Source organism: Trachymyrmex septentrionalis, unplaced genomic scaffold, assembly GCF_001594115.1.
Source record: "Trachymyrmex septentrionalis isolate Tsep2-gDNA-1 unplaced genomic scaffold, Tsep1.0 scaffold21, whole genome shotgun sequence".
Taxonomy (NCBI): Eukaryota; Metazoa; Arthropoda; class Insecta; order Hymenoptera; family Formicidae; genus Trachymyrmex; species Trachymyrmex septentrionalis.
Genome location: NW_017305288.1, coordinates 347,002 through 357,183, shown reverse-complemented (window position 1 = coordinate 357,183; position 10,182 = coordinate 347,002). Strand labels below are relative to the sequence as shown.

The 10,182-nt window shown below is 37.2% G+C and overlaps 1 pseudogene; it reads left to right on the top strand.

Annotated features, from left to right (window-relative positions):
• The window catches only part of LOC108748066, a 51,557-nt pseudogene that overhangs the window by 1,837 nt on the left and 39,538 nt on the right, over positions 1-10,182 (top strand).

Here is a 10,182-nt window from a genome sequence, read left to right as displayed (position 1 = left end):
CGATATATATATATATATATATGTATATATATAGATACGCGTATGACGTTGTTGTCGAAGCCGCACGGCACAGACCCACAAATCCGCGGCATTCGCAAACGCACGCTCGCGCGCGCATGCTCTCGATCGAGGAGATATCGTGCACGGCTCCGCAAAGTCGACTCCACTCGGCTCGCTTCGGCGACGGTTGCGGCGCAAATCGGTGGATAGAACCGCGCCGTGTGCTCGCTTCTTTCGTCTTTCGTCGCGGAAGAAAACGAAGTACGAAGGGAGCCCTGTGCCCAGTGCCCGAAGATAAGACGCATCTCGCGTCGCGATCGGCGTGCCGCGTTTGTAGGAGACGCGCGGCATGGGATGGGGATTCTCTCGCGAGAACGTGCGGAGCGGAGCGGAGCGGATCGGAGTCTTTGTATCGAGAGAACGCGCGAGTCATAGTTTGCCAACTCCTGGTGGACGCGTGGTAGTTGCCGATACCGCGCCGAGTCATGCGAGCCGATCTCTGGTGTAGTGCTGCGCCGCCGGGGATTTTAATAATGCCCCTATCAGAGGTCTTTAACCTTAAACTTGACAGTGTATCCTGCAACAAACATCTCTATTGTTTGCTGTACAAACGTACGAAATTTGTCATGAGACAATCGTCGTCTTTTTCATTGTCATTTTATGTTTTTCTAACTTTATTTAATTTCGAATTTCTTGTATCAAGCGACATGATTTTATATCGAATATTTTCCGTCATTTACTGGAGCTCTCGATAGAAATAGAAACAGAAATAACGCGAAATAAATATCAGCATTTTTTTGAAACCGTTGAAAAGGTTTAACGTTTACAAAAATTAATTTTTTTTAAAATTAATTTCTTATTAAAATGGACATATTATAATTTTTTTTGCTAAAATGGGCACTGTCTAAAAAAATTATACGCACTATTAAAAGTAACTGTTACAATTTTTTTAACCTAATTATTTGAATAATTCATAACTTTTTATACAATTTAAATCGAGATTATTTTCTTTATACAACAAAGATATGTGGATTTATATATACTTTTTATATTATAATTATTTAATCATTATGGAAATATTCATATATTGTGAGAAAAAATATTGTTATAACGCATCTTTCAAAAGCTGCTCGTTAACATTGCCAAAAAATAAACTGTGTAAAATCTTACATTCTTTGATAGATGAACTTTTCAAAGCCAATTAAAAATGTACTCTTTATTTCTGCATAAATTTCTTTGCGCTATGTACACAAGTAGTATCATTAAAGGTTAATCTTCTTGAAAAGCCTTCTTGTGAAAATGGAACTTTGGGGAAGCAGTTGAAAGCGGCTAGTAAACGTGCCACCTTGCACAGGTCTCTCCCCGGGGGTCTCAAAATGCACGTCCAAGAACTATTTAGGAGACGAGCAGAGAAAAGGCATGGGACCACCTACTTTTCTTCTCCTAGAACGTTAATTGGTCGTTTCACGAATTATAAAGCACAAGGGCGGCAGAGAACACTCGCGGGTATGCTCGCTGTCGTGTCCATTAACATGCCTGTATTCACGCTATCGTTGTTCATTCACTTAAACGATGCAAAAAGATACTAATTATCGCGCAAGTAACGTAGTCTTACCGCTTCTTCTCCTCCTTCCGTATAACCTGCTTTCCTTATTTCGCGTTTCATCTAAAGGAGGGTGACAAAAGAAGAGAGAGAGAGAGAGAGAGAGAGAGAGAGAGAGAGAGAATGGAGAACGATAATTACGGTATACTTACGACACAACGTTTATTTATCTTACAACACTGAAAAGGTGAAAACTATGATTCTCGTGAACTTTTCTCTCACATCACACACACACACGCACGCACGCACGCACGCACGCACGCACGCACGCACGCACGCACGCACGCACGCACGCACGCACGCACGCACGCACGCACGCACGCACGCACGCACGCACGCACGCACGCACGCACGCACGCACGCACGCACGTGCGCGCACACACACACACACACACACACACATGGATTTTTTAAAAATGAGCGGCGCCGTGCCATCGACGAGGCTCATCGATGCAGAAAATTACACCTTGCCGTGCGAACTGAGTATTTGTTGTTTACTCGAGACATCCAATCTCTGAAACTAGCTCCAGCGCACTATATATCCGGCGAGAGACACAGCGGAGAAACCGAGTGTGTAAATCATTTTCCCGCGTTAATCGCGTATTAGCTAGCGAACGAACTCCTGATGCGTGAAAGCGAACGACGCTGTAAATTTCGACGAATGGTAATCGCGTGCTCACGATGTGTACGGTCGCACGTTACGGACAAATAGAGAGAGAGGACATGCGAGGTAAAAGATGACGTCTTCCACGTGTATCGAATTGAATCTTCGAGATTTATTTTGCAAGCAAATGTCTCAATCGCAGTATCTTCTCATCGAGAAGTAGATTACGACATCGCGTTGAACATTAGTATAATATATTTCGTATATAATGTTTTTAACGTAAGAAAAGAGTTTGCAAATTTATGTAATATTGTACATGCCACATTTGCAGTTTTACGTTTGTATATCGATATACGAAATTAATGTAACCAAAAAAATTGTACGTAATGTTTAAAAAAAATTGTACGTTTGACGAATTATTACGTAAATAATCTTATAAATTTAAATTCATTTGTAAATTCACTTTTGCAAATATTGTTTAATTATAATACTATAAAAAAGAGTAATGTTATTCGTAAGGTGTAACTTTACTGTGTATAAAAACAAATAAAAAATAGAATAAAAACCGGGCAATTGAAAGCCTTAATATGCGGTAACGATTATCATATACTTGGTGCGATTATCATATACACATATATTTCGATTGTATCTATTAATCTATTACATAATATACGAAACGTTTTGGCTATATTCAAGCCATCCTCAGTCTCCAATCATAGCAATAATTGATAACAATCCAATGTTCATAACGTCAAAGAAATCGAGTGCAGCAAGCGAGTCTCATAGATTATCATATCTGGAGTGTATGTAACCGTCAGTTAGCTAACTAAGTGCGAGCTGAACCAGAAATAATATCAATTAACAAGACAGTTACTAAAAAGAAAGGATAATAAAATTTTATGGGGAGACTTACCTACTACAAACCTGCATAACTGCACAATAATATAAATTAAATAAATTAAAATCAACAAAACAGATAAAATCAAATTAAATTTCTTGTAAGAACATAATGTTCGCAGTGTCAAAAGTGCAAAGTAACTTATGTAAAAGAACTTATGTAAAGGAACATTAAGAAATAAATATTATAAGTAAGCAAACAACATTGCTAAAAGTCATCGAATTGAAAAACAATATAGATAGCCGCTTAAGTATAGTTACACCAATCGAAAGAATTTACTGTGTATAAATATATACCTTTAACAGTAGGTCTTAGAATTATAATTGTTGTTTACATGAAAATTTACATGAAAATTTTCTTTGTGTTTTCTTGTGCTTGATCACATGTTTTGCGTGTGGCAAGTTCCCGTTTAGCTCCCGTATATTACGGCGAAATTAAATTTGATGTTTACCGGCTTGTCCTCTTTTCGCGCGCAGCTACATGACTCGGGATAAAATTGTCGTTCGGCGGCGTTTGTAGTAGTTCGTACGCGTCCGTCCGGATCCGTGCGCGTACGGTGGCAATGATTCGCATTATAACTTACGCGCGGATGCAAGGAACGTTTCGTAAGCATGAGTCGGCGATCAGCGGTAACTTTGCGTACGTTCATCGTTAAGACAAAGCTCGGGGCGAATACGAGAGCCGGGGCTTCCTGGTGATCGGTTATAATACGTCGATCCCTACCATTCGCGGCCGTTAACTTTTGCACAAAGTGGCAACCCTTTAAGTGCATATCCCCGTATTTATCTCCTCTTTTTCTCGGTATTAATTTCAGTACTACTACTACTAATGTTATACATCTTAGTAATATTGTACATTATAATAAAGCTCCGAGACGGGAGATGGTGCAATTGAGAAATGTTCTATACTTTGAGACTGTGATCTAGTAATTAATACCTGTGACATCCATTGCGATAAGAATGTATTACTTTTTTCTGGGTAGATAGCTCTATGGTACACTGAGAGAAAAAAACTTTTTGGTATTTGTAACTATATAATTACATATTATTATAATTGTGATTATGACTACTATAGATTAGAGTAATAATAACGAAATATATGTACAGTTTTATCAATCAATATATATAGTTGGCATTCGAAAATGACGAAAATGGAATAATTATAAATAACAATAAATAAAGGGCAAAGTAAGAGTCAACACATTTAAAAAAAAAAAATCACACAATTAAAAGAATAAATTACATATAGAGAAAAGTAAAATCAAATAAAATGTAATAAAAAATAAAAATAATAAAAACTCAGTTTAAATATAAATATCTGTTACAAGTTTCGGCTACCTATAATTATAGTTATTACTATAAAAATGGCTGAAGTTAAAAAATGATTTAAATATATATGTATATAATTCTATAATCGGAGGAACAACTATATTAATATACCAAAAAGTTTTGATATATCCCTGAGTGTATTCTTTTAATGTTTAAAATTAGATAGCTTTAATTATGAGATTAAAGGAGAAGTGCGTCGCGCTGGTTCCATCCCGAGAGAAAATGCGATGTCAATTTTATCGTATTTTCATTCACTGTTTTTGACAAGAGCCATTCATCTATATTCAGAATTCCGATATGAAAGCGATCGATGATGGAGTTAAACCGCAGCGAACGAAGTTGGCGTGATAGCGGGTGTGCGGTTGGCGGAACGTGCACGAACGGCCGCTAATAAATTCTCACGAATTGGCGAGATATACATATATCTCGCGTCGAATCTCTCGCGCGTGGTATTTCGCGAAATCTCTTTTCGCACTTTCGCGCTCTAACGGCCCGCCGCTGACTTATGAACCAACACGGGAAGCTGCGGTCGTTCACTTGCGCCACGGGGATGGACTTAACTTTCTTGTGGGACTTTGCGGTCAAGGAACTGAATTACCGAGTGTAATTTGTAGCAGCGCGCAGAGGCGCGCTTTCCACGCGCGTCAGCTGTAGCTGCGCGGAACGTCTATCGTTCAATTCCGGTGATGCTATTAAATTTCAATGGCTTACGGTGGTCCGGCGAAGGCAGGTGAGCATCGGTTGGAGCCTGATCTCCGTTCCTTATCGCCGTCAGAGATTCTACGGTTATTTGAATCGAGTTCAAATTGCAATTGTATCCGGCTTTTTGTCGGTGATATACGGGGCATTACAGGTATATACGCGGTGCACCAAGATAATCGACCCCCGCACGTATTTTTTATGGATGCACTAAGATGAATTTTCCCTTGCTAAAATTGTAATCATAATGCAGGGTTTTGTATAGTTACACAATTACCGTTTCCGGGATCAATCATGGTTGTTTAGGTAGTTACGAGATTATACGTCATTGAAAATTTAAAAAAATGAAAATATGATTGAACTTCAAGTGGAATATAGTTAAAGTAATTATTATTTTTCATAAATCTCAAATTCGGTTAAATTTAATGAAATTTCTGTTTATATATTATATAAATATATTTTTAAATAGCCTTAAATTAATATATGAAAATATGCTATCGATAAAAAGTAAATTACTGAAATATTAAGAATTAAAAAAGAATAGACAATGCCAATTCTTCCAAATAAGTACTTTTGAAATCATGCAACTTGAACATGCATTAGTAAGTTAATGTCGAAAACAAGATGCATCAACTATCTCAAATCTTCGTTCAAAACTAAATAATTCCAAACCGTTGTTTGTTTATTGTTAATAATTAGTTTAACAGGTGCATCTTTTAATCAAAAAACCTGAATACTCATTAGTATCGAATTAATATCGAAAACAAGACATACTATCCATCGACCAATCTTAAATCTTCGTTCAAGAATAATGCCTCACAAATAATTCCAGCACTTATTTATTATTTAGCTGCTAATAGGCGCATCCTACTCATTAATCCTTACAATTAAGTATCGACGAAAAAATTCTATCAGCTATATCGCGAAACCGCTTATAATTCATGACGCCAATCTGTCATCGCAGAGACGGGTGATTTTTATAGAACGCGCGTCTCGTATGTCGCGGCGTCAATTATGTCAAACGTAAGCCTCTTACGTCTGCATATCCGAATGAAAAGTTGACTTCGTACATATCCGAACGATGACCGGAGAAATATGTTTGTATATGTGCGCACGAAGAGAGAGAGAGAGAGAGAGAGAGAGAGAGAGAGAGAGAGAGAGAGAGAGAGAAAGAGAGATCCGCCGAGATGTTCCATAATCCGGCGCGGTTACGTTTTTTCTCCCTTTTTTCTCGATGTCCTTCGAGATCTGCGACACCGCGCTGAATCTTATATTACCTGTTGCGATCTTGTACAGATACCTGAACCATCGATGTTCCTCATTGTAAGTTTAATCCGTTACTAATACAGGTGCAATGAAGTTTGTAAATCTAAAGGGTTATAATAATAATAATGCCAGGCACTTTTTCTCTGTTAAGATACTTAATTTTTATTTAATAATTCTTTCACAGAAAGTCGTTAAGGGAAAATAAGTAGCCGGTTGTTCTTGCCATTATCTTATCTTATCATTTGACTAATATTTTTGTATAGTTTTACATAAAGCGATCATAATTTTATATCTGTGCCAGTATGCCTACTGTGCCTGGATTAAGTTCCGAGCTAGTATGACTATGTCCAAAGACTTAAATCTCTTGAGTCAAATGATTTGGCAAGACCGGTTGAGATTGATTATATTATACGTAATCTCAGTGTCATGTCAAAATATTGTAATGTAATTTAAATGGTAGCATTTATATTCACAATGTCGTAAAGCAAGCATTCTCGAAAAGAATCGAATGTGACATGACACGGTGCCTCTCGAAGTTATTCTACAACGTCTAGAGCAGGTGCGTAGGCGTTCAGTTCAGTTCAAACCTAAAAAGGTTGGCAAAAGGAGATATTATAAGCGGTATATAATGGCATAGAGAACGTTTCAGAATTTATATAAAACGGATACATAGTGTTTTAATCATAAAATAATAAGTTTTCGTAAGAATTTATATAAAAAAAATATCGAATTTTAACTTTAGAAATCGCAAAAAAATACACTCTAATGAGGAAAAAACGGAGATCGCATTAACTGGATATGAATATTTTAGCACATTTGTTGACTATAATATACAGTGTCTCGTAAAAATAATTATAATTATTTTCACGAGAACGTATAGCCTTGAACAATTTTCTCACTTAATTCTTATTATAATTTTCTTCAATTATTTTACACGTAAAGAAATACCTTGTAAGGCGACCCAATCTTCTCGTTGCGTACTTTTTCACGGCTAAATTATAGACTGCTCTCCCGATTAGAATTAATCAGAATGCAATGTTGTTATTAATAGCATTATGCGATAAACGACGAACGAGCAGGAGGCGAACGAGCAGCAAGGCCGTTAGCGAGCAGGCGAGCGCCCGAGGTTGCAACGACGATTTTCGTTGTAATAAAATATTTCAGAGGGATGTAATTACATCCGATGTCAGTTAATCGCCGACGATCGAAGGCCGCGACGGCTGCGGAACGCTGTCGCTTACCCGCTAATTACGAGCTTCGGTTATTAATTCGAGCGAGTGGGGCGTAACCACGCGTTTCCCCGTATTAGATAGCGCCATTAATTAATTATTTTCGCGGGCAGACTTGTCGCATAATGCCTACTAGCTGGCACGATTGATGTCCCTGTAAACCTAAACGGAGGTTTACACCAACCGGCGAGACCAGGAGGGGGGGGCGGGGGTGTGGCGTAGATCGTAAGTTCATCCCGGATCGACAAGCTTAAGAATTTTTGCAACTTCCTGGCTATATTAGTGCAAACGAGAAGTCTTTATTACCGCTCGCGAACGTAGCTTTGACTTAATTTGATGCTCGTCCAATTCACTTTAAATGCATTAGTGCGTTACAAACTCGTTTCGAGTGCTTGACCTTTTATGGTGATCGAGATTCAAATTGGAATCAGCAGTGGGATTTTCTAACGTCGTTAAGCGACAATCATCGATAAGACGTTAGAGAATTTTACGAGCCAATGCGACAATGACAAGGGTCTTGGAAAAAAATACAAATTTCGTTGGCTGACGCTAGTTAATGACAATCGCAGATAAGACTAGGTTATCGATTCCCACCTAGCTGATACTTTTCACAACAGTTCAATGTAAATTTATACAAAAATATTATTAGACTCCAAGATTCGATTATGGCTCTCTTCGCTTATTCGTGTACAATCGCGAAGTGTAAAAAGGCGTGTATAATGAGTGAGAAGGATTGAGTCAAGAAAAAGAAATATTGCTTTAACAGCGTGTAATGCCCCGTTACGGTTTTAAACGGATCTAAATGAAACCATGGAAGCCTTGTTCGTCAAGAAAATGACGATAATTGCCTGCGCGAGTGCGCGGTGATACTGCGTCGGATGTGAGTTTCCGCTCTTGGTTAAAGCAAGACCATTCTCGTTGCGACGAGAATCGTCTAATTTCACAGTAATTCCGTAAACGGATACTATTCTTCGATCCACATTGCGAGAAGACAAATTTCACAATCTGCTCGGGCGTGACGGAATGCTCACTTTGTGTTCGTCCATTCAGCTTATTTCCCTCATCGTGACGTGATAATTAAACGAGATCCCTGTATCACGCGATGATCTCTCGCAACTGATTTCTCGTGACAATAACAAAGTCGCGTGCTCTATTATAATATCTCACGGCAATCACATATAATTATTTTAAACAAATATATATAATGAGGCTCGACGGAATCCATCAGTGAAAAAGCCCGTCAGAGCCTAAATCAGCTGTTCGGATGCACAAAAATGCTTTATTTTGTGAATGTAACAAAACAAATATACGTTTCAACCCTTCCAATTCGGGTTCTTATTAATATAAAATATAAATCGAATTACATAATTAACGCAAATTCCAAGTTAATGATTCCCGACAAATTAGTTCGTTCTTCTTTATCCAAATGCCAAATTAGCTATGTAACGAATAGCTCAATAAATATCGAAATTATTATATTATAGAATAATAACATAAAATTTACATAAAGAAAAACCGATATGCATTGCGTCACTACGTAGAATCATATCGCTCATCAAATTGTCAGATTTGCTGGGTAGTCATTTAAAAGAAACACGAAACGAAAATTATTAAAATCATTTTTCTGAATTTTCTATTATATCCACTTATATGTAAGCGTTTTTCTCGCTTCACGAAAAGAAGCGTTTGTGTTGTCAACAATCAGAGATACAATGGGAGTCAAAATAATAAAGTCAAGTAGAACTCCTTGGCTTGACTTTATTATTTGACTGTCGACACGAAGTTCTTTTCGTAAAGCCGCAAGAAAACGTTTACATATAAGTGGATATAATAGAAAATTCAGACAAATGACTACACAGCAAATCTGACAATTTGATGAGCGATGTGATTCTACGTAGTGACACAATGTATATGACTTCGGATTTTTTTAAGTAAGTTTTATATTATTATTGTATAATGTAATGATTTTGATATTCATTGGGCTATTCGTTACATAGCTAATTTGGCATTTGGATAAAGAAGAACAAACTAATTTGTCGGGAATTATCAATTTTGCGTTAATTATGTAATTCCGATTTATATTTTATATTGATAAGGACTCGAATTGACGGGTTGAAACGTACATTTTATTTGTTTTGTTACATTCACGCGAAAAATCAAGAATTTTTTGCGCATCCGAATAGCTGATGTAGGCTCTGATGGGCTTTTTGACATTTTTTTTCACTGTTAAATTTTACATTCTTCTATATGAGAAGAGGTGAAAACCATTTTTATGATTTCGAGAAACGAAAGATTTTTCAATTTGTTTCAGTAGACTGTTAACCAATGACATTAAATCGACAGGTTAAACAAAAAATGACATTACTATTTGTTTTTCATCCTTCCATATATCTGTTATCTAATTTACGTACGTATATGAAGGGTACACTTATTTTTTTCAACTCTTTAAGAGAAATTACTAATTAAGTTTACTGTAAAAATCACTTTCTTATTCGAAGTAGCTGCTACATTTCTTGTGGCACGTGAACGGGTTGAAAAACACTTTCAGCGAACAC